Source organism: Apteryx mantelli, chromosome 2 (genome assembly GCF_036417845.1).
Source record: "Apteryx mantelli isolate bAptMan1 chromosome 2, bAptMan1.hap1, whole genome shotgun sequence".
Lineage (NCBI taxonomy): Eukaryota > Metazoa > Chordata > Aves > Apterygiformes > Apterygidae > Apteryx > Apteryx mantelli.
Window position 1 is genome coordinate 45,847 of NC_089979.1, and position 24,529 is coordinate 70,375.

Sequence of the window (24,529 nt, forward strand, 5' to 3'; positions counted from 1 at the left end):
ACGGCCCTCGCCTTCAGCTGCCCCAGCACCTTCGCCAGCGCCAGCAGGCTCTCGGCAGCCACCTCCGCGCCGGCCACGTCCTCCAGGCCCCCGAGCAGCACCTCCACCACGGCTGCGCTGTGCCTCCGCAGCTGCGAAGCAACGGGCACACGAGCTGCTCACTATTCCTGCCTCTCACCGCTGCTCTTCACCGCTGCGCTTGCTAGAGCAAGCCCAGAGCAAACCCCAGCCCAGGGAGCCCCAACTTGCACCCAGCGTCCCCTTTGCCACCCTGCTGACATCAGAGCGAGGAGCGTGGCCTTAGCACAGCCCCGCGTCTGCCTCAGCTCGTCTCTCCAGGCTCCTCAGACCCCAGGCAGCTCTCCACTGGCAGCTCGCGAGTTCAGGCTGCGCTCGGAGCCCAGGAAAGGCCATCTCACCTTCGCGGGCGCTCCACTGGCCATGTTGCCCACGCCTCTCACGGCCATTTGCTGCACGGCGCTGACGGGGTCCCGTGATCTTGCTGCTAAGGCCTCTAAGAGGGGCTTCAGGAGCTTCCTCTCCTCCACCACTTTGTCCTTCATCAGCTGCAATCAAGCCACATGGCCACTAGCATCGGGTGCGATTCACACCAGGCAGGACGCAGGAACCCCTCCGAGCCCTCCCTGCCTGCTGCTGCCTCACCTCAGCAAAGAAAGCCGTGGCCGTGAGCCGCAGGTTGGTCGAGCGCGAATCCAACCACGGGAAGAGGCTCTGCACCAGGCGCTGCGGGACGAGCTCCGCGCGGAGCAGCACACTGCGCACAAAGCACAAGCAGGCTCATGACACACGATCGTGCGGGACGGCCACGGGCCGCGACTCCCAACTTCTCCCGCTCTGACGCAGATGCTGCTCTGCACCTCAGCAGAGCTCCCGGGCGCTCAGGAAGGTCTCAGCAGCCCTTTCCCCAGGACAGCCCCCACGACACGGCAGGGCGCATCCCGGCGGCTCTCACCTCGCCAGGAGACACACGCCAGTGGCGTGAGCCCGGGGGTCTGCCAGGGACGCCCACACTCCCTGCTCCCGGAGCAGCTGCAGCCATCGCTCCTCCAGGCATTTTGCCAGCACCAGCTCCATCGCCTCCACAAATAGTCTGGTAAAAAAAAACCCCAAGAAATCTCCGGTCACAGAAGTTTGGGGGAGGATTTCTCTTTAGCAGAGCTAGAACAGCTCCGCCGCTATGGGAGCTGTTTGTTTGCTCATCCTAAACTCCACTGAGGGAGAGGCAAAGTACCCCTGAAATGACACTCTGCAGCCTTCAAGTCTCAAGCTAACCAAAAACCGGCATTTTCATCCTTTGTCCTGCCCCAAACCCATGGACGGCAGGAGAAAACCCAGGCTCCCTCGGCTGACTCCATGCCAGATGCCCAGGGCAATCCCCAGCGGCTCTGCTAAGCAGCGCTTTGTGGAGAGCACCTTGCAGGCGGCACACAGCACCGACTTGCTCCTGCCCTTGCGCAGCGGGAGCGCGGGCAGAGCACGGCGCTATGGGGAGCTCCGCGACAGCCCCTGGCTGGCCACACAGAGTCTACGGGCAGGAACGGCCACGCTGCGGCCAAATCCCCAGGCACGCTGCCCTGCAGCGACCAGTCCTGCCTCCCCACGGAGGCAGCCCAGCGCCAGCGGGACAGTCGGGCGCGCCTGCAAGGCCACGAACCACACGAGCAAAGACCCGGGCCACAGGCCAGCCCTGCCCCTGCCCCTCCTCACCTGCCCGGTGTGTCATCGCTCCCCGGCTCCCCGAGGGACAGCGCCATCTCCTCCCCCAGCGTCTCGCTGACCTGCCCCAGGAGGCCGGGAAGCAGGCAGGGAAGCAGGTGCTGGACCAGCCTCTTGCTCCGCAGGACGGACACTACCTCGGAGAGGGCGCGGGTGATCTACAGAGAAATTCAGCCAAGAACCACCTGGTAAAACAACGGCTTTCCCACCGGCCACGTCCCCCCACCAGCCTGGGGGCTTTTACTGTCTCCAGTTCTCACTGCGGCGATGGCCGTGTGGCCCAGCAACAGCAAACTGTCCTGGCTCCCCACACCGCTAACGCTGCCACCGCCCCGGCACAGCACCCTGCGAGGCTCCACCGGCGCTCGCACAGGGCACAAAACTCCCTCGCGCTGAAGCACGAGTTGGAAAGTAGATGCGAAGCAGCACTAATGCCTCTGCCGCTGACCGTACCGTGCGAGGCTCCAGGGCAGCCTGGCTGCTGCCCAGCTCCTGAGTGCAGCAGTCGCTCCCGTGGCTGCTCTTTCCAGCTGCCCTCAATTTTTTGGCTAAGCGCTCCAGGATTTGGCGTCCCAGGGCGCTTCTCCCCAGGCTCCTCCACACCTCCACCGTGTCGCTGCAAGGGAACAGACGCTTGCCCGTGAGCCCCTATCCTCAGCTACCTGCGACGTCCTCACAAGAGGCCAAACGCTCTCCTTGTCTGCAGCGGGGCTGGCAAGGCCCGCGTCAGGGCAGAGACACTGGCCCACGGTCCTGCAGCACTCGGCCTTTCCTGGGGAAAAACCACCTGCTTCCGACCGGGACCCTCCACGCAGGCGCGCCCTGGGGCTGGGGCTGACGGCAGGGGGAAGGGCCAGCGCGCAGACCTGTCTGTGGGCAGCTGCTTCTGGAGGAGGCTGTTGAGCACCGGCTGCTGGTGAGAGCGGACCAGGAGGAACATCGCCCGCAGCACGAAGCGCCTGCAGGTGCTCTGCCGGGTGCTCTGCAGGCAGGCGTAAAGGATGCGCACGAGTTCAGGCACCTGAAAGGAGGAAGGCGAGAAAGAACGGCTCGGTGCGTCTTTTCCCCGTCCTTCTTCGGGGCCAACAGCCAACAACAGAGAACAGCCAAAGGCGAATGCAAAAAAATGCCTCTCTTACCTCCTCCTGGAATATTTGCTCTCCGCACTCCCCCAGAAAGGTGAGCGTCCACCGCCCAGCGGCCCGCGCACACACGCGCCTGGCGCACAGCAAGCTCTCCACGACGGTGCTCACGAAGTCTGTGGCCTGGCCTCGGGGGAAATACTTGCAAACAAGCTGGGGAGAAATCAGAAACACAAGAGACCACGTCCCAGGTTGCTCGGATGCAAAACTCATGTCCTGAGAGCAGTGCGCTCACACACACACACACACACACATCATGGCATCTGCTCCTTTGCCGTGGAGCAAAAGGACAGACACATCTCCAGCCTGCTGCTCCATGCTCACGCCACATGTCCCCACGCGACAGCTCGCTCGGGGAACGGCACAAGACCCTGCAGGGAGCAGGGAGAGGGGCAGGAGCCCGTCACCAGGCCCCCACCCCACGTTTCAGGGGCCAGTTACCTTCGCGATGTTGGCGGAGGTCGCCAGCAGAGACTCGGAGGTGACGGTGCCGAGTCTCTCACACAGGTGCCCGATCTCGTTGGTCCAGGGCACCACGTCTGTGGTCTCAGCTGGAGCTGGGAGAAAGGGGAGTCACGTTTGCAGGGAGCGAACCTCTGGCCCCACGTGCGGATAACGGAGGATCTGAGGGAGGGTGGCGAAGGCCACGCGAAGCCAGGGCCCCCCCAACATGGCACAGTGGGTTTGCGAGCCAGGCGAGGGGCCAGCCGCGGAGGGGGACGGTCTCTGGCACCGGGGACGACGTCCTGCCCTCAGACAGCAGTGGCGGACGGCCCTGCGCCGCTCTCCTCACCTCCTATTTGGAGCAGGTGGCCAAGGCAGGTCGCTGCCCGCTGTCGGGACACGGCTGACACGTCGCACGTCAGAGGCCCCAGCAGTCCCGCCAGGGAGCCGAACTGCTCGCAGGCGCGGTCTCGCTGCGGGAGCAAGAGGCAGGCAGAAAGGTCACCGTCAGCCCCGCGGCTGCTCGCCCTCTCCCGGCCGTGCTGCCCCCGAGCCGTGGCTGAGCCAGGGGTGAACGAGGGGCTGCCCCACGGCCCCGGGAGACCCGAAGTCCGGCGCCCGCCGAGGCAGAGCTCCCCGCGTGTGGCGTCCCCGCTCACCCTGTGCTCGCGTCCGTCTTCGTAAGCGCCCAGCAGCTGGACGCACACCTGCAGGGCCCTCTCCCGCTCGCACGCGTGGGTCGAGGCAAGCCAGCGCCGCAGAACCTGGGTACGGGCAGACCTGTCTCACCATGGGCGTTTTTCTGCCCAGTGACCCTCGCCAGCCCCCTCCCTTCCCGGCCTTGCCACCCCACAGCCCCAGTCTCTCCGGGTGCCCCGGCCCCGGGCGAGGAGCCCTTCCCCACGGGAACCTCCCTGCTCCGGCCTCAGCCCAGGCTGCTCTCGCCACGGGCAGCATTGACCTGTGCAGCGCCCCTCGCTCACAACTGCGGCTGGGGAGAGGCTCTGGCTGCTCTAGGGGGCTGCAGGACACTGCGAGCTGCCTGCAAGGAAGCTGTGGCCGATGGGAAGAGCTTGGATGTGAAATCAGGGCAAGGGAGCCTGAAACTAGGACCATTTCACTGTCCACCAGTCTGGGTGTTGCACCTAGTTACAGGGAAGCTCCCCTCCTTGGACCAGCCCTGCAGGCGGGATCCCCACGGCTCTGCCCCACTCTGGCAGCGGTGACGCTTTCCCTGCCGCCCCGGGGACACTCACCTGCACCATGTCCTTGAGGCAGATGGGGGCCAGCTCTGCGCGGAGAAGGGCTGCCATGAACTGGCCCAGCGCTCGCAGAGAGGGCGCCTGCACACCCTGACACCAGAAAGGGGGGCTGAGGCCGGGCACCCCACGGAGATGCCAGCGCAGCCAGCAGCTGCCAGAGCGCAGGGCGCCGGGAGCTGGGCCCCCACCGAGGGGTGGCCCAGAAGGGCCAGCGGGTACCAGGGCGCGTGGAGCAGCCGCCGCCGTCTCCCCTCTCACGTCCGTCTGCTCCGGGCGACGAAGGCACACGACGCCCTGGCAGCACTGAGCCAGGAGGCTGCAGTTTTCCTCCCTGCTCAGATGGGGCTGCAGCTTGCTGCCAGGAGAAAAAAGGGAGGGAAGAAAGAGAAGGGGCTTACCAGCACTCTCCAGAGCGAGTCAGAGGACGACTGCCTTTGTCCCCATCGACAGCCCCAAATCCAACGCCCGCAGCCCCAGCCACGCCAGCCAGCTGGGCTGGGACACGCAGCGACTCCCACAGCCCGGGGACAGACCCTACCTCAACTGCTTCATGGCCACGAGGGCCCGGGGGTGCACCGGGGACTCCTGGGGCTCCTCCTGAATCACCTCCTGCAAGTCACAGGCAGACACGTGCAAAGTGGGCAGCGGCGTGGGAGAGCCCTGCCACCCGTCCTGGCCGTAGGCTCTTCTGCCAGACCCCGCAGGCACCGGCCCCGCCACCCCCACGGCTCCCGCAAGGGTCCCGTGGGACGAGGCGGCAGCTCCCTGGCGCCCGGATGCACCACGCTTCCCCGCCACAGCCCCGAGCGCCAGCACCCATGTCCCCCAACGGTTTGGGACATGGCTCGGGGCCCGTGGGAGTTTGTGCGATGCCCCGGGAGACCATCGCACCTCTGCGCAAATGCAGAGCCCACAGCTGCCCTGGGCAACGGTCCCAGCTCCGGGCACTCACCAGCAGGGTCTGCAGCAGCTCCCGCTTGCAGCAGAGCTCGAACCCGGGGCCGGTGACCGCAGCCTGGATGGCAAGGCTGATCTCAGTGACGCTCTGCGCCAGGGAGAGCTTCAGCTGTGCATCCTGATCCCAGAGGAGAAAAAACACACTTTGAGCTCTTCGCAGGTCCGAGGGCGGAAAGAGCAGCGGGGCTGGGGGGAATCTGCCTCCAAGCACAGCACGGGGAGGACACTATGCCTTCCGGGAACCCCGCGGACCCCAGCTCGGCACCTGCGCCCCAGCAAGGAAACCTCTCTCCCCTCCTGGGAAGGAGCCTCCCAAGGGGAGGGAAGCAGCTGCCCCGCTGCCGGCCGGAAAGACCCTGCGGACCCCTGCCCAAGGGAGCAGGGCGAGCAGTGCTGGCACGGCTGCGACGGGAGAGGTGCGCACGGGAAGGGCAAGGAGAGGCTGGAGCTGGCGGCACCCGGCCGGCTCTGCCCCGCGCCCCAAGCACCCACCTGGCAGCCCTCTCGGTAGAGCTGCAGGACGTTCCCCACCACGTCTCTCTCAACGTGGGCGAGCAGCTGCTCCCTGGGGGCGCGCAGCGCCATCTGGCCGTACGTCACCATCAGCGCAGCGCGAGTAGCGCGGGTCCTCACCGTGTCGCTCTGCCGGGAGGTCGCCGGAGAAGCACCGAGACGTCAGCCCGCGGCCCCGCTGTGCCCGGGACTCCACACGCTCCCGAGGCGAGAGCTGCCCTGCGCCCGACCGGTGGCGCAGTTCCCCACGCACCTCCCAGCAGCTCCCCACAACACCACCACAGGCTCTTTACCTTCTGGTGTTTCAAAGTCCCCGTGAACTCCTTCACCGAGGACAAGGCCAGCTGGAAGTGGCTCTCGGCACAGCGGGACACAACTGAAACCATTCCCTGCAACGCAGCAGAAACAGGGAGTCGCTCCAGCCCCAACGCCCAGCCCTGGCCAGCTCCACCGGCCAGGCAGGACCTTTCCCCAGGGAAACGGGCGTGAACAGAACGCCAGCAAGGGCTGGAGCAGGGCATGCAGGGCCCCTCTGCCCCGGGGACACGCAGGGGACACTCGGGAAAGCAGGGCGACACGAGAAAACCTCACCTGTGCCTCCCACAGCTCCAGGAAGTTGGCTGCTTTCAGATGTGCCAGCGTCTGCTCTCGCACGTGGCGGAGGCACCCGCAAGCTGCCAGGGCCGTGCCCAGAGCCTTGTACAGGAACCGCTGCAAGAGAAGAGGCCGAGCCCCAGCTGCGGTGACAGCCCGGCCTGGCGGGAGAGGGCCAGGCCACGGCAGCCCCACTGTGCCGGTGCCCGCGGCGCCAGCCCCAACAGCGGCCGGTGGCCAGCCCAGCCCTGCCACCGGCCCAGCACGGAGGGGAGCGCGAGCACCTTCTTGGGGAAAGAGCGGGCAGCAGGGAAACCAGCCCACGGGGCAGAGCGCCACCGCCAGCCCTCGCCCTGGCCTGAGCCTCCCGCGCCTCCGCCGCCGCAGCCCTCGGGGCGCGTGAGCAGCAGCGACGACACGCAGGGAACAAACCTTCTCCCAGGACAGGCGGGGAGAGCTGCCCAGCTGCCGGCTCAGCTCCCGGCTCAGGCCCACGGTCCAGGCCTCGCTCCTGATGACCTCCAGCGACGTCCGCAGAAACTAGGGCAAAGTGGGAGATGAAGCAAACGCTCCCCTGCCCTTGGCCAGGGCCTTTTGTACATCCAAGCGGCCCTAGAGACTGTCGGGGCAGAGCTCCCCCTCACGACAGTCCGTCTCCCCACCCGCCCCTCTTGCAACCTGCCTCTCGCTCTTCCCCTAACGCGCCACTTGAGTCCCCTGGGCTCCGCACACGCCAGAAGCAGGCGGTGCCACGGCATGCGGCCGCTCCAGAAGCCCCTGCCCCGGCCTTCGGCTGCCTTCGTGCTCAGCCGTGCCCCACGTGCCGAGAGCGGCTCCTCTGAGCGGGCAGCACCCATGGCCAGGGCAGGTGCCGGGGGCTCGGGAAGTGCCCGTGCCGCTCGGTGCCCGAACAGGGAGCCCCCAGGTTCCTCCCACCGCTTTTCCTGCCCCCTCGTTTGCCCCATCCAGCTGGGACCCCCTCAGGGATGTCATACCTTCAGCAGAAGGCTCTCCCACTCGGCCGCATCCAGGGAGCTGGCGGTTGTTCCTGCAAAGCCCGAGGAAGCAAAGTCCTCGCTGTTATCCCAGCGAGCAGCACGGGAGAGCCCGGAGGTCTCCTTTGCAGTCTGACGCCCCAAAGCCTCAGGCCACGGGGCTGACAAGCGCCAGCAAACCCGGGACCATTGCCCTCCACCAGGCTGGAGAGCTGAAGCATTTTGCTGCCCCCTCCGCCCCCAGCCTCTCCCTCCCGCCGGCACTTTACCTGCCAGGTGCTGCAGCAGCAGGGGGATCTCCGCGGCCCAGCTCGCCCCCACGGCTCCGTGGATCGTGCCGGGCAGCGCCTGCAGCAGCTGCAGGGCCGCGGCTCCACGGCCACCGCCTGCGTGCGGAGCCACCGCCGCCACCACCTAGGCCAGGGCAGGAGAGAGACGGGCTCACACCTGCCCCAGGAGCCGCGGCTGCCCCGCAGGCAGGCAGGCAGGGAAGTCGGCACTGCCCTGGCTGGCAGCAGGCAGCCGATGGCTTCACCTGGGCACTGCCATCCCCCAGGAGGAGCGGGAGCCCCCGACGGGCAGGGAGGCTCAGGCACCCTCCAACACGCTCCTGCCTCCTCCCGGGGCGCCCGGCACCGGCCTCGGCACCATCTCTCCCACCCTCTCCCCTCGCTCCGGCCCCAAAAGCTCTTCCCTGGGGCCCCGCTACTCACCAGCAGGCGAGCCAGCAGGGCCTGGGGAGCCGGCAGAGCAGCTGTGGGCAGAAAGAAAGGCTGTGTGAGATGCCCAGCCCCACTGTGCCCTGCCCTGCCCGCGCCACGTCCCACGCCCCCGCGCGGGGCTGAAGGGGACCCCGGCTGTGCTGCCTCCACACCAGCCCTGCCGGGATCCCGCGCTGAACAGCTGCTGACAAAGGCAGCTCCGGCACGGCAGGAACCAGCCCCCGGGTCCGGCGAGAGCTGGATGCAGGAGCACCAGGCACCTCTGCCAGGGAAGGGGCGCGCGGGGCAGAGCCCTCGCACCCAGCAACGGGCACCGCTCTGCCCTGCGCTGCCCCAGGCCTCCTGTGTGGGGCTGGCAGGGGACACAGGGACACGCGCTGCCCCGCGCCCACCCAGCCCAGCACAGCGCGCCAGGTCTTTCTGCTCCCCACCTTGCTCCTCAGACTCCAGGGCCTCGGGCGCCGCCGCCTCTTCCTCGCGCTCTGCTCTCTCCTGTCTCTCGGCCAGGGCACGCAGACAGCGGCAGAGCGGGACCAGCATGCCCGTGTACTCGGCTGGCACCACGTACCACAGCAGCCTCGGCCACAGGAGCTGCAGGCAAGAACCAGGCCATTCGGCACGCCGGCATTTCCGCCTCTCCCTCCCAGTTCCCCTGTCATTGCCGCTTCTCGGCACCGGCCCCTCGGCCTCGCTCCTTCCCTAACTCAGTCTCACCCCGACTTCCTCCTCCACCTTCCCTCCCTCTCGCCCACCTTGCTTCATGCCGCTTTCCCCCTCCCTCTGGCTGCCCGTTTGGCGAGAGCTGCCGGCACAGCTCGCCCCAGGGGCAGTTCACCTCCCCGCTGCAAGGGGACGCAGGAGGCGTACGGCCCCGCCAGCCCCTACAGCTCCTCTGCGGGACGCAGCCGAGACGCGCGCCCAGCGGTGCTCCAGGCAGCGCAGACGCGCCGGATGAGCAAGTGCGGCCCCACACAGCTCAACCCCAGCTCTTCTTGGCTGCTTTAGTGGCTAAGATGGGGAGTCCCGGTGCACAGGGGAAAGCCTCGGGCACCGCCAACCCCACCGCTCAGGGAGCTCGCAGACGGAAAGGACGGAAGCGTTTCCGTGAGCTGCGCGAGCTCTGCAGCCTGTCAGGGGAGAGGTTCGGGCCACGGGGAGGGCGAGGAAAAGTGTCCCCAGACAAGCAGCAGCAGCAGCAGGAGAGGATGACTGACTTTGGCCACTGCTCCTGCAGAGATGTCCAGCGTGCCCAGGACGTGCACGCACAGGCCCCGAATAGCCCTTTCCTCCCGGGCTTCCACTGCACTAAGTTTTCCTGTCGCCTGCGAGACAGAGGTGGGAAACACTCGTCACCGCCTGTTCCCAGACCTTGCGGCGCACGGTGACAGGGAGGCCGCTCCCACCGCAGCACCGGTGCCAGCGGTCCTGCTGCACCGGGCTCCCCGCCGCCAGGGATGCCCACGGCAGTGCGGCACCGCTGGGGCACGGCAGCCCCGGCGCCGCGCTCTGCCCTTACCAGTCTGCCCGAGGCCCGGCTGAACTCGCTGAAGATGTGCCCCACCACGTCCCACGCCGAGCAGCCCGGGGCACTGGAGTGCAGCAGCTCCCCGATGAAACGCAGCACTTCCCTCCTCACCTGCCGGGGAGGCCGCAGTCACGACCCCGGCCCAAACCCCGAGGGGAGCTGCCTTTGCGGCACTGCAGCCCCTCTGGCCGGGCCGAGGCGACGAGGGTGCAGCAGCAGCCCTCGCTCCGTGGCCGCCACCGGGCTCCAGCCCCCGGTCCTGCCTTTGCCTCCTGGTACGGCCTCGCCAGGCTCTGCCCCGGGGAAAGGGCTGCTCTGCCCCCACGGCAGCACCGGCCCTGCCCAAACCAGCTCACCTGCGCCGTGGTGTCGCGGCACACAGACTGCGCAAGCTTGGCGAACAGGGGCAGCTTCTCCCTCGTGTCGGGGGCTGCAAGAGACAAGGAGAGGCTTGCGCTGAGGCCGAGCCCCCATTTCCGGAGGGAGTCGTCACGGCTCCACGGCTTTTTGTACACAAGTGGGACAGAAAAGCGGGGCCAGATTGGGATGTCAGAGGAAGCAGCAGCATCCCAGCAATGGAGTAGGGACTCCAGTACTCCGGCCCATGTTACTGACCGTCAGAGTGCACCAGAGCTTGCAGCATTTCCACGGCTGCCACGCGATCGGCCTTGCTCCCGTTCCTCAGCTTGCAGTATAGGAAGACAATCGTCTCCTCCGGGCATATTTGGGCTGTGGGGAAGAAATCACGCTTGGCATTAGCGACCAGTGCCTTCCCACACGGGCAGGTTTGCGAAAGAGCTGCCGGGACACGGTGGCGCGGCGCTGGCTCTCCTCTCCTTACCCAGCAGCGTGATGCAGCGGCACAGCTCTGCTCTGTGCTCTGGGCTGGGCAGCTCGATCTCGTCGCAGAGCTGTGGGAACAAGGCGCGTTTCAGAGAAAGCCGGATCGGCATGGAAAGGGACAGCAAAGAAACTGCGCTGCCAGCTCTCGTCTCACGAGCAGCTCTGGGCACGGACCCACAGCCACAGCCCAGAGCCCCGGGCACACGCAGAGCTGTGCAGCAGCCGAGGCGGCCCAGGAGCCCCAGGCCAGCGACGCAGCGTCACACCTTACCTGCTGGTGCACAGCAGCATTGACGGCCAGAAGCTTGGCCCGGGGCACGTGGGTCTGAACGCCCGCCACGGCCCCCAGGAAATAGCCGAGAGTCTGCAAAGGAGTGCCGGAGGGAGAGGGCGGCTGTCACCGCGAGCCGCCCAGAAAGGGAGAAACCAGCACTGCTGGGAGGCGCCACGGCCTGAACCCACTTCCAGGGAAACCCCAGCCCCGCACGGAGCTTCTGGCTCGTCCTTCCCGCAGAGCAGCACTGCGAGGTCTCTCTCCTCTGCGTGGCCCCACCGGGATGGCCTTTCCCGGCACATCACCCCCCTCGCACCTTTCCCTGTCACAGGGGCTGGACGTGGCCCTGGGCGCGAGGGCAGAGCTCCTCGCGCGCCCCCAGCCCCAGGAGGCGGCGCAGCCTCCCCTCCCGAGCCGCTCGCCCCAGTGACTCTCCGCTGCCTCCTGGGCCTCCCGCCTTGCTGCTTTCTTCCAGCAAGAGCCTGGGAAGCCCCAGGCCCCCGTTCCCCCTTTCCTGCTCAAAGGGCCCCGGCTCCTCCCGGCACCCCACAGCTCCCCGACGGCCCCCGGCCATGCTGTGCCCCGCACAACGCCTCACCGTGGTCACCCCCGAGGGGTCCCAGACGTCGCGATACTGGTGCAGGAGCCAGAGGAGCTGCTCCCAGACGTGCTCGCGGTGCTCCTCCGCGTGCAGGAGGACACCCATCATGGCACCCATCGCCCTGAGCACGGCCTGCTTGACCTGCCGAGGGACGGTGACACACTGCGTCAAGGACTGCGGGTCTCTCCAGCGCTCGCCTCCCCCAGACACCAGCCCGCCCTTCCCGCATGGGGCTTTCCCCTCCCCGTCGCCCCTGGTGAGAAGGGCTCGCTCGCCAGCACAGAGAGCATTTCCTCCCAGCACCCCCGGCCTGCCCCGCCAAAAGGTCCCAGGATTTGGCTCCTTCCTGGCAGGGAGCCCCTGGCCTCCGGGCTCCTGGCTCGGGGCCGCCACAGGCAGCTGCTGCTGCCCACGGCTGCGAGAGCAGCAACACTCACCTCCTCCTGCTCACAGCCCCGCCAGGTCCTGCCCGCGTAGCAGAAGAGCGGGTAGACGGGGGCGCAGAGCTGGGCGGCCCCCAGGCGAGGGAAGGCACGCTTCTCCCCCTCGCGCAAGTACATGCTTATCCCTCTGCACCACTGCTCCACAGCTGCAGCACAAGAAGGGAAACAGGATCGCCTCGAAGCCTGACCGGCACGAGACCTCGCACCGGCCCCCAGGCCTGCTTTAAGCCCAGGCCAGGCTCGCCGGGGCGCAGGTTGCGAGGAGATCTGCCTTCAGGGACGCGTTGTGCCACGGTCCGAGACGGCTGGATTGAAACGCCGCCTTGTTTCTCCCCTCTTCCGCCCCAGCGCATCTCCTCCTCCGCACAGCCTCGCTCCCCTCCACCGCTGCCTGCTGCAGCCCTGCCTCTCGCTTCCCAAACGTTTGCCCCGCAGCACAAGCTTGGGGGCTTTGGCAGTTCTTCCCTGCGCTCTCCCTTAAAGCCCACAAGCACAAACCCAGGCTGCCCTGGGGGAAAGGGAGGAGCAGGGGGGAAACAGAACTGGACAGAGCTCAGCCAAAGGCAGGTAAAACCGGGAGGCAAGCGCGGGAGCAGAGGCCGGGAAGGGACCCAGGAGCTGCTCGGGGCAGCTGCAAGGAGCGCCGGCCCGGCCTGCCCACAGACACCCTGGCGGCACCCGCCGCTCCCGCATGTTCAGGGCAGTTTGGAGCTGCCGAGGCCGGAGCTCGCTGCGGGCTCAGCCCCGCCGTGCTCGCCCCGAGACCCCGGCGAGGCGCCCAGGGCCGCCCCCTCCCCTTCCCCTCCCCGCGGGCCCTGCCGCGGCGCCGACACTCACCGCCGCAGACGGCGCTCAGCATCCGGCCGCTCCCCACCACGCTCAGCACGCCGCGCAGGGCCGACAGCGTCGTTTCCGCGAAGGGCACGCACTGCAGGGCTGCGGAGAGGGCAGGGACGGGCGGCCCCGGTCAGCCAGAGCCGCCGCGGCCCGCGGGCTCCATCCCCTGGCAGCGCTGCCAGGCCAGGGCCAGGGCTGCGGGGCCGTGCTGGGGGCAGGGGGACGGGAGAGCTGCCACAGCGCTGGGGGAGGCCCCGGCACGGGAAGGGTCCTGCCAGGGCACCCGTGCGCCGGCCGCCTTCCCCGAGGGGCGCGGGGAAGCCCTGGGGCACGGGGAGGACGGTGCGGGGCAGAGTCTGGCACGTTTGGTCTCCGGTGGGTTCCCTCCAGCCCAGCCCAGCCCAGCCCAGCCCAGCCCAGCCCGTTTTGGGCAGGGGCAGGAACCCCGTCTCCCGCCTGGCACCCACTGTAACCCGGAGCAGCGGGCTGGGGGGCCGTACCATAGCAGGCAGCGAGGTTGCGCAGGGTGATGAGGATGAACTCCTCCGACATCTCCTCCATGGCCTTCAGGCGGCCCTGCAGCGCCGACACCACGTCGTGCAAGTGGGAGCGGGCCAGCGCCACCAGGACGTCACTAGCCGCCGTCCTCACGGCGGCCGTCGCACCCTGGAAGACAGCAGCTCGCGTGTGGCAGGAGCACAACCGGCCGTCTGCCACGGCTCGGCCTCCAGGCAGCACAAGGAACCGGGAACTTGACTCCGACTGTCCCTCACTCACAAACAGTCCGCCCCCACCTCTCTGCACAGCTCTGGGTCACCGCCCCAACCCCCCGCCAGGACGCATCCCGAAGCCTCTCCGTAGGACGGCCGGGCTGGACGCTGGCATCCGGGGTCACCCTCAGCAAGAACGAGCTCACCTGGGCCGCTCGCAGGTCCTCGCACGCCACCGCTATCACTCTGTCCACGACAGAGCTCTGCAGACGGCTCTCGTCGCCCCACAAGACGCTCTCCAGCTCGCGGTAGGTCTCCGCTCTGCCACCCTGGGGACACACCGCACACGGCAGCGATGGGACGTGCTGCCCCACAGCAGCTCTGCTACGCCAACGCCGCGGATGAGCTACCGGCACCGCTCAGCGCAGCCGTCGGGAGCGGGCGAGAAAGCCTGCCCTGGGATTTCCTGACCCGAACCCGAACCCTAACCCTGGGGACGCCAACACCTCCTGCGGGAAAGGAGGGTGTGTGGGAGCGCCTGCCCAGCGCCACCAGCAGGATCAGCGTTTTGGGACGAGGTGCAGCAGCAGGGCAGGGGCGCTGTCAGGTGAGATCAGCCTTCGGCACCCGGGGAAGCCGGGGCGCTGCCAGGAGCCCTCGAACCCCCCACGTAGCCCTGCAAGATGCCTCCGCCTCACCTTGGCGTCTTGCAGCCGGTCCAACAGAGAAGTCACCACGGCGGCAAAGGTAGCGATGGCCACAGGAACCGACCCGGCCACCCTGCCGCCGTCCTCGCCACGTGCAGGTCCGGACTGGGGACGTACACAAGTGAAGAAACCTGGAAGGAAAGCAGCGGAGGGTTTGCATCGCTCCGGCAGCCGCGGGGCTTGGCCCCGAGTCGGGGCAAACATCTCCCCAGCCGGAGCACGGGGCGACAGGAGAGGCCGCTGGAGCCAGCTCTGCGCAGCCTGGAGAAGAGCAGCCCGGGGCAGCTTGGTGCTGGCCCCAAGCGGGCGACCTCGGCTCTCCCCGAGCCGGGAACGCGGGCACTGGCAGGTCCCCGTCACCCCCACCAACGTGCCGGCAGGCAGGGCGCCGAGCGTGGTGCCGGCACCCACCTCGGAGCGCTCGCAGCACCCCCATCGCGGCAGGACTCCCTGGACGGACGCACTGCTCCACCAGCACCTCCTCCCGTGGGAGTCGCGAGCCACTGGGCCAGTGCTGGCCCTGGGAGAGAGAGGGCACCCGCGGGGCCACTGTGACACGTGGGGGCCACTGTGACCTGTGGGGGCCACTGTGACCCACGGGGGGGCCCGACGCCTCACAGAGGGCTGCTGGGCGGGGGCCAGGCACGGCTGCAGAGGGACCCCCAGGCGAGGGGGTCTGGGGCACTAGAGGGGACTAGAGGGGTCCAAAGGGGGCTGGAAGGCCAGAAGAGAGCTCTGGGGCACAATTCTGACTCAAAGAGGGGTCCGGAGAGCACTAGAGGAGTCCTAGGGGGTCTAGAGGGCCACTAGAGGACTCTGGGGCACGATTTTGGCCAAAAGAGGGGTCCCGAGCAGACTAGAGGGTCGCTGAGAGGGCTGGAGGAGCAAAGCAGGGCTCCGGGGCATAACAAAGGCCTCAGGAGGAGTCCTGAGCGGACTAGATGGGTCCTAAGGGGACTTGAGGGCCAGAAGACAGCTCTGGGACACAAAGAAGGCAGAAAGAGTAGTCCAGAGTGCACTAGAGGGGTGCTAAGGGGAGCGGAGGGCCAAGAGAGGTTTGCAGGGGGAAACTAAAAGGCCAAAGGAGGGGCCAAAGCAGAACCCCTGAGCGACAGACCCTCAACAACAAACTAAACAATGAACCTTAAGTGAAAAACTTCAAAGCCTCAGCTTTAAGCAAGAAACACCAAAGCACCCATGAGCATGAGAACAGTACAGAGAAGCCAAGGGGTTTGCCCACAGCTTAAGAAGTTTCCCCTTCGTTTAGAAGGGCAGCAGAACAGCAAGACACGCACCAGAATCATGTTACAGCTGCTGTTTATAGGCTCGGTCTTAGCCACCATTCAAACGTGAGCACGTGCAAGAATTACGCCACTGGATTGCACTAAGCTGCACTTCCACTGCACCTACCTGAAACACCGCAAGCACTAATTCATCTCTCTTACAGACCATTAATATTTTTGGTCCTCTCAGCTCCACGGGCAAACAGCCACAGCCAATGACACCAGTAACCACCGAGGGCAAAACCACCTTCCACCTCCCAGCCCTGCTCACATACACTGCAGCCCCAGGACGTAGCTGTGTCCACGCTGCAAGTCAGAGCTCGTCCTCCATGGACGGCCGCAGAGCTCCCAGCTGTGACAACGCTCCTTCGACTGCCGGACTATGCTTCAGCACCTGCAAAGCGGCCAGAACGGTTACTGAGAGGCACAGCCCTCCTAGAACTACTCCCTAGTCCAAAGCCTGGAATTGTTTCCGCAATTACGACTGACCCTCTGTGCTCCTTCAGTCACCCTCTCTGGCTCCGTTTCATCACAGGGATGTCACAGCAACCCTCACGTACAGTCAGGCTCGCTCAGTCACCTGGCCACCTCCAACCTTCGGTAGATGATCCTCCTCAGGGAAACTGTGCCGCTCACAGACACCCTCAGAAAGCGCTGTCCAGCCAAGGCAGGATAAAAACTAAGGCCTCCAGAAACTCCAAACTCTGCAGAGACTGAGCTGATGGGAAACTGACTCTGGCCGGGACAGTGCCAGGAGGAGGATTTTGCTTCACTCGCTCAGGCTGCCTAGCAGACCCTGCTGGAAAGCCCTATGACACGACAGCGTGCCAGAAAGCAGAGGCGAGCGCAGGCTCCTGGAAGAGCAGCAGAGCAAGGCTGACGTAGGGAAGACACCGGTTTGCGTAAAGGCAGACCTGACAGAAAAGCGGGCTCGATGCCAGCGTCGCGATCACGACTCGAGCCGCACCGCGCGGCAGCCCCGTCTGCACGCAGGCGGCCAAGACGCAGGAACCGCGGGCCGCGCCGACGAGCGGTGCAGACGACCGCAGCAGCTCCGGAGCGCCCTGCCACGAGCACCCGTCCTAACACCCGAGTACTCGGAGCCTCTGCTGCTCTCTGCCTCCGTGACACCTTCCCTCCCCAGGAGCCTCTTTGCTGTCCACTGCATCCCCCACCGCATCCCTGGCCCACTAGTGCTCCCCCACTGCACATCCACAGCCCCGCGCCTCCGCACGCAGAGTCGCTGCGGAGGGGTCTCACGTGACCCGAGCCAGGCAGATCGGTGGCACCCTCTGGGCACTGCTGATCATCTCTGCCAAGTGCCAACCGCCTCTTGGTGCCTGCCACACCAGACAAAACACAAAGGAACGACAGACCTTCAGCTGGACGCAGGGCCAGGGAGCACAACGGAAGAAAGGAGGGAACAGAGCGCTTGGCAGATGGATGGAGAAAGAAAGAGGAGGAGAGACACCCGGCCCCAGGGTCAGGGCGCTGCACAAAGGAACAGACGGAGAGGCATCGAGGGCCACACAGAGGGATGGAGGGCTGCACAGAGGACCGGGGAGCAGAAGAGGGAAAAAGAGGGACACGGAGGTGGACAGAAGAAGAAAGAGAGGAAAGAAGGAAAGGGGAGGCAGACAGAGGGACAGGCAGCAAAAGAGAAGGGGGGAGAAGCGGACAGAGGAACGGGGGCTGGATGAGAGGGACAGGGAGCTGGTCACAGCTTCAGTACCCGCGGCACCTAGTTTCTCCACGCTCTCCAGTCTTCCTCGCTCTTTCCCGCCTTGTGCAAAAACCCTCCCAGACCCCTTCTGTACTCACATGCTTCCTTAAAACAGGATCACCGAAATCAACCGAACGGGCTGAGCTGCTCCTCTTCCGCTTGCTGGCCCTCAGAACGTCAGCCTGCAAATGAATCAGACCACCAAGGTCACCGGCAGAGTCTCCTTTTGGAGCTTGGCCCCCCCCAAGCTTTAACGATGGTTTCCCAACCTGGGCAAATGCAGGTCCTCCCTTCAGCCCTGTAACAGTTTTTATTCCAGGGTCCCAAGTCGCTGTTACAACACCAAGCGGCAAAGCAAGGCAAAGACAGCTGGGCTCACAGCTTACCCACCTAGCCACGAAAATTCTTATTTGAGGCCTCCCTCGCTGCTTTTTCCAGGTAAACACACCAAAATAAAGCTCCCAACAGGCAGCTGAGGCTGCACACAGACCTCGGGGCCCTGCTAGCAACAGCAATGCCGTAGCCGCCGGGCTACCAGGCGCTATTCCCCCCCACCTCCCCTGCTGCTCCGTGAATTGCGGCTTATCACTCGCAAGTCCGGTAAGGACGCGGCCGACCCTCCTACGGCCGAGGGCTCCTCGTCAGGACCGGGCAGAGAACCTTTCCGCCGGCATTTGGAGTCTCCTGGCCGCTCTTGACACCTGATAACTTGCAAAGGGCTGAGGGCGGGAGCCCGCAGTTCTTCACGGCAGCATAGTCGTTCCCCGATGTGCCGAACGCCTAGCATTAACATAATTTATAAATACAAAAATACCACCACTACAGGGTGCAAAGCCAAGCTAAAATTTCAGCAACCAAAGCAAACCTCTTCGCGCCTGACAGAACGAGCCATGTGCATCGGCACCTATAACTCCAGGCTAGCAACCCCTCGCGGGCGACGCTCTTCTGGCAGGCTGCGGAGCTGAACTCCTCCGTCTTGCCTAAGAGCCTCTGCCAGGACGTGACGTAACTTTGCCAGCCAGCGCTTGTCGATGGAGGCTTAGTAAAATCCATCGCCCTACAAAAGTATAAAGCAAAAAACAAAAAAGAACATTCAAACTCTGCAGGAAATCATAAGAACCCAAAGTTGTTTCTAAGCACAAAAGCAGATCTAATACGCACATACACAAGCAAGGTAAACGAGAATACACAAGCCACAAACACCGCTTCCCCCAATCCCCTGTTTTGGGAGCTATGACAACAGTCAGGTTTGCTGTGAAAGGGAAGTTGGACTAAGTAGCCGCTAGAGATCAATCTTTCAGAAACCTCCTGTGTCCGCATTTTTGGCACTACCGTGCTCTGTCACTTCAGACACGCACAAGAAGAGCCACTTCTTGCAACACCTGCACAGTAACCCCCCTCCACCACCACCCTGTCCCGCTCGTTCAGATTAGTGCCCGCTGTGCCACTTGGATAGACGATACTCTGCTGTCTGTTCGCTTCCCTGACATTAGCTACTTCAGAGGGAATTGAGCAGGCTGGATTGCCTCTGCGCTCTCAAAGGCAAAAGTCTCAAAGGCGGTCACAGCCCAGACGGCTGCTAAACAGTCTTTCCCACAGCCGGAGAGTTTTTGCTGTGGCCCCAAAGGGCATGGAAGGATGCTGCTACTGGCACCCACTTTCCCTACCGCTCTTTTCTAACGGTGCTGCTCCCACGGAGTCAGCAGATGCGGAAAGCTTTACTGAAAAAGCCTTGCCTCGTCTCGGGAATTTGAGGGCAGCAGATTTTACGGCCGCTCCTTCCAGTTTAGCAAAAGCAGCGTCACCTTCCTCGTTCCGGTTCCGTTCCTGACTCCTTTCCGGTCATTTCCATCACGGTGCGCCGGTACCAGCAAAGCCGGGTTAACGCTGCCGGAGGAAATTAAATCCTCCTAAGATTGCTCGGAGTTGGAACTGACGAGAAGGAGCCTTCATTCCGCAAGGCTTTCACTTTTCTTCTAGCTGCTGTCTTCCTGCTGCCCCAAATACCATTGCCAGGCAATTAACCTGGGGTTGCACTAATTGAGCCTTCCTGAAAGCAATCTTCTAATTTTACAGTTCAGACACTTCCCCCTACCCCTCACTTCCTCTTCAGTAACTCTGGCCACCTGACCACCGTTCGTTCCCCTAAGAGAATAATTTGCTGTCTTGCAGCTCTTAAAGCACGATGCTTCACAGACACAGAAAGTCACGTGCACAGAAGCGGATGGACACAGCATCCTTTTTGTAACGCGTACGCACCTCCCGTTAGATGTCGGTCATCTGTTATTCCGATCGCTATTAACGGCGAACCTTCCTCGCCAGGAGGAACGGGCTTTCCCTTTTGGGGCGACGGAGACAGCTCTCACTTGGTTCCATTTGATTTTATTACTTCGGCTTGCTTATGTTTTTCTGGTCTCTTCAGCTTCAGCCATGGCAATGAATATAAAAACTAAATATTCTAGCTTTCCCTTTCTATACATGCATGCACGATAACAAAACAAAATAGAAACACCCAAAGCAAAACTAAGGCAGATACAGTTAACAATATCCACGGGGTAGGAACGGGTTACTTAGTTCTCAGTGCTGCTTCCAGGAGGCTGAAATAACTAACAGTCATTATCAATAGTTACCCATGCCAGAACACCTCCTTCTGTAGCAGTTGCTGGTGCTATCAAGGATCCACTAAGCTGCATTTTTGCTGCCTTGTTTCATTGTGTCCCTTAGATATTAATCACAAAAAAAACACTTGTCCATCTTTTCTCTTTGTCAGCATTTGCTATCATTGGGGTTCCATCTCTGTAACAAAGAGAAAAAATTGCATTTCACTTTCAACAAAACACTTCGACTCATGCACGTTCTCTTTCTCTTTCCCATGAGCTTTGTTTTTGTATGTGCGCACATTTTGAGCGACGCTTTGTGTTTTTGTGAAGGACCCCGTGTCCCAGACAAGAGGAGGCATCAGGCTGCTGGGCCACTGCTGGAGACATCCAGACGCCCGTGCAGCAGACGGCTGCCCGGGCAGACGTCAGAGGCGATGGAGGACCCATCGCCACGTGCTGCACTGGGCAACCCCATGGCTTTGGGGCAGCTGTACAGCAAGGAGCAGGGCTCGGCGCGGCTCAGCAGGGCTTTCGATCAGTTGGTGCCCGCGGTGGCTGGCGCCCACACTCTGTGCCTGGCGGTGGGGGGGGCCTCCGGGGGTCTGGGAGGGTCTTTCTTCTGCCCATCTTCTCGCTTGCCTAGTCACAATTCTCAAGGAAATAACTTGGGGCTGCGCTAATCGGCCCTGACTCAAATTCCCCTGCAGCCTGCTCGCTCCAGAGCTTTTCAACCTTCTCGGCACTTACCGGCGCTCTCGGCCGAGCCTGCCGCCACACGAGCCGTCCTCCCGCCGACGCCGCGCCGCAACCCTGCTCCGGGGCCCGCCTGCCCCCCCGCTCCTGCCCGGCCCGCGCTGCCAACGAACCGGCGCCCTAAACGCCGCACACGCAAAACGCAACGTCGCACCCACGCTCCAGCACACCCTGCCCCGTGCTCCCGCCGCTCCCGGCCCCAGCCCGCCCCCCCCCCACTCGCCCCGCACCGCCGCCTCCACGCAGCGACGGCCGCAGCGGGCGGGACGCAGCCCGACGCCCGGCGACCCCCCAACCTGCGCGTTCGCCTCACCGGGGGACCCACGTCCTTCCCTCCACGCCGCCTCCGCCCTCACCCGCCGCCGCCGCCGCCCAGCCAAAACGCCCTCCCCGCTCGCCGCCATGTTGCTCCCCGCCGCTGCGCACGCGCCGGCTTGGACCGAGCGGGAGGGGCGGAGGGAGCCGGGGGGAGCCCGAGGGGCGGGGGGGAGCCGGGGGGAGCACGAAGGGAGGCGAGTCCCGCAACGGCGCACTCGCGTGCTCGCGGCGCTGCAGCCGGGCGGCTCACGCGTGCGAACCGCAGCCCGCCGCGGCAGCCCAGGGCTCCCAGCGAGCGCCCCGAGGCTGCCCGTGCCCGTGGCCGCGAGAGCGGCGGGGACCAGCGAGCAGGCTCCGGTGCTGCCCCGGTGAAAGAGCACCGCGGAGCAGCTCCGAGACGGCACTGCCCGTCCCCGCGGCGCCAGGAAGCACCGATAAGGAGGAGCGCTCTGCGCCACCGCTCCGTGAGCACCGCGAAGGGGCGACGAGCACGCTCCAGTCGCTTACCCGTTACCGAAACGGCGGAGAGCAGCGGCGAACACGGCGACCGGCACTGAGCGTGTGCGCGCCGGAACTCAGTGCGCGTGCGCGTCCCCGTTGTGGCTGCAATACCGCTTTTTGGACACCCGAGAGCAGCAGTGAGCTCTGTGGAACGCAGTGCGCATGCGCTTCCCCCTTTCGGGTGCAATACCGCTTTTTGGACACCCGAGGGCAGCAGGGAGCATGGCCGGCCGCCGTGTGCATGCGCCACGGTGCAGTACTGCTTTTTCGACACCCGAGCGACACGTGTCCGGTAAGGAGCACACACACGCAGCGGGCCACTGCTGCAGGGCGGAGAAGGCACAGGCACCTGGAAGTACAGCTGCTGGCCTGCCCCAGAGCACAACGCGAACGGCTGCTGGGAACCCCGCTGACAGAGAACCGCGCCTCCCGCCACCTCGAGAGGCACAGCGTGGTCTCCCAGAAGGCCAGTACGGGAAGACTGCACCTCCCGGCATGCCCTGCAGACTAAAACGGCTGCCGGGAAAACCCCTGCCAGAAAACTATAGCTCCCGGCGTGCCGTGCAGACTAAAAGGGCCGCCCGGAAGCCCGGTGCCGGAAGACTACCGCTCCCAGCATGCCGTGCAAAAGCAACATGGCCGCCCGGAAGCCCGGTGCCGGAAGACTACCGCTCCCAGCATGCCCGGCGCCGGGGTGGCACAGCGCTCCCTCAGCCTCGTGCCCTTCGCTCCGTGGCCATCGCGTTCCGTCCCGCCCCTCTGCCCGCCGCCCGCCCGCCCTCGGCACCGGCACACCGCCGCATACCGCCGCAGAGCCCACCCGCCCTTTGGAGAGATTTCACCGCCCTCGCCTCAGCTCATCCGCCCTTATTTACAGCGCCTGCTGCGAGGCGCAGAGTCGCTGCGTGTCGTACTCGAGCCGTTTCTCCTAGAGGCTTCAGTAACAGAGCTTTCCTTTGAACATCGTTGCAGAATACTCCACAGACAAAAAAGAGGCAGAGGCTGCGCTAAAAAAAAAAAAAAAAAAAAAACCACCCACCTACTCAATGGGACAATTTGCAACCGTTCAAGAAGCAACCGTCTTCTTTAGGACTTTCAACCTCCTGCCTTTACTGATTGTTAAACAAAATAAACAGGCCAAAGCAAGCCGCGCTATTTGCTTGACAGACTGCTCAGTTTTTATTATTCAACAGCACGAGATGCTGGCACACAGTACGTCTGCCACGTTAAAGCATGAAAACATTACTATTCCCATCACCTTTTTAGCTTGTTTCCTGTAGTGCCACCAAAGGCTCGTTCCGTTTCTAAGATAGCCGGCCTTTTCCAGCAGCGATCACAGCCTAAAGGCTATTCCTATGGGAGAAAGACTAACGGCTCGCTCACCTAGGTACCACTTACCTGGCTCCGTTACTACAGGGATTAGCAAGGAAAGCGCATTGTCTTCTCTAAAAGGGAAAGACGCTCTTTTAAGCGCTTCCAGCGACTCCCCAGCATTGTCATTACTTTGGATGGCTAGCCAGCTTCTTCAAAGCCAGCTGCAAGAAAGAGTTTGCCTCCAAGGCACAACTTTCTGCTCCCCAGGGGCCGCTCAAGAGGAAAGCGGGCGTTCACCACCCTCTGACAAAACGCACGGCAAGCCCTCAAGTACAGCACAAGACACCTTCTCTAGGGAAACCCACTGCTACGTCTCCTTCGCCGCAGGTTTTTCTCGGTATCGTGGTCCATTCGACAAACAAAAGAGGACGAGAAATGTTTTCATCTGCTCTAAGGGCTTTCGTAGAAGAGAACGACATCAAAAGGAGTTATTATGGGATTTAGGCTTCACTACGCACGCTACCCCAGCGCCACGGACTCGCTTTCAAGGGTCAGTAATGTACGCGTTTTTGCACTAATATTCACGGAACGAACAGGCGCTTCACCAAGGAGGATCGTTCATAAAAAAAACCTCTGGCAATGTGTTGTGAGGTAACAGACCTAGACAAGCAGTTATTTACTCAGATCCTTCGGTTTACGTTTCTTCGGCTGGATGTAGTCCAAGGCGTCTTTTTCACGTCCCACTGTCAGGGCCGCCCCAGCTAAAGGGGCTGGAGGGCCAAAGGACAGCTGTGGGGCACAAAGAAAGGCCGAAAGAATAGTCCACAGTGCACTAGAGGGATGCTAAGGGGTCTAGAGGGCCAACAGAGGCCTGCAGAGGGAAATTAACAGGCTAAAGGAGGAGCCAAAGCAGAACAGAGGGCTGCTAAAGGGGCTGGAGGGCCAACAGAGGGCTGCAGGGCATGAAGAAGGGCTCCACAGGGATTCTGAGGGGACTGCCAGGGTCCTAAGGGGTCTCGAGGTGCAAGAGACAGCTCTGGGAACCAAGGAAGGCCCAAAGAGGAGTCGGGAAGACACTAGAGGGGTGCTAGGGGCAGTAGATAGGGAAAAAAGTAAAAAGGGGGAGCAAGGAAGACATGCGGAGGTGGTGTGAGGGGACAAGAGAGGTTGTGCAGGGTGTGGAGGGCCAGAAGACAGCTCTGGGGCACAACCAAGGTCTCCGGAAGGGTTCTGGGGGAACAAGAGGGGTCCGAAGGGGTCTAGATATCCGAGATCCAGCTCTGGGGCAGCAGGAAGACTGAAAGAGTAGTCCGGAGCGCACTAGGGGGGTGCTAAGGGGTCTACATGGCCAACAAATAGGCCTAACCCAAACCCAAACCCAGCCTTCTAACCTAACCCTAACGCTAACCCTAAATGGCCATAACCCTAAACCCTAACCCTGTACCAGGGAAAAACAGGGAAATTCCACTGTCCCCGATGACCTACGGGGACTCTGGTGTGAACGGCGCATGTTCAGGGAAGGACAGACAGACAGGGCCACTGCTGCAGGGCTGAGAAGGCACAGGAACTACAGCTCCCGGCCTGCCACAGAGAACAACGCAGCCAGCTAGTGAGAACCCGCCTGCAGAGGAGTAACCTGCCGCCACCTCGAGAGGCGCAACACGGTCCTCCAGAAGCCCATAATGGCAAGACTACGTCTCCCAGAAGGCCCCGCATATTAAAATGGCCATC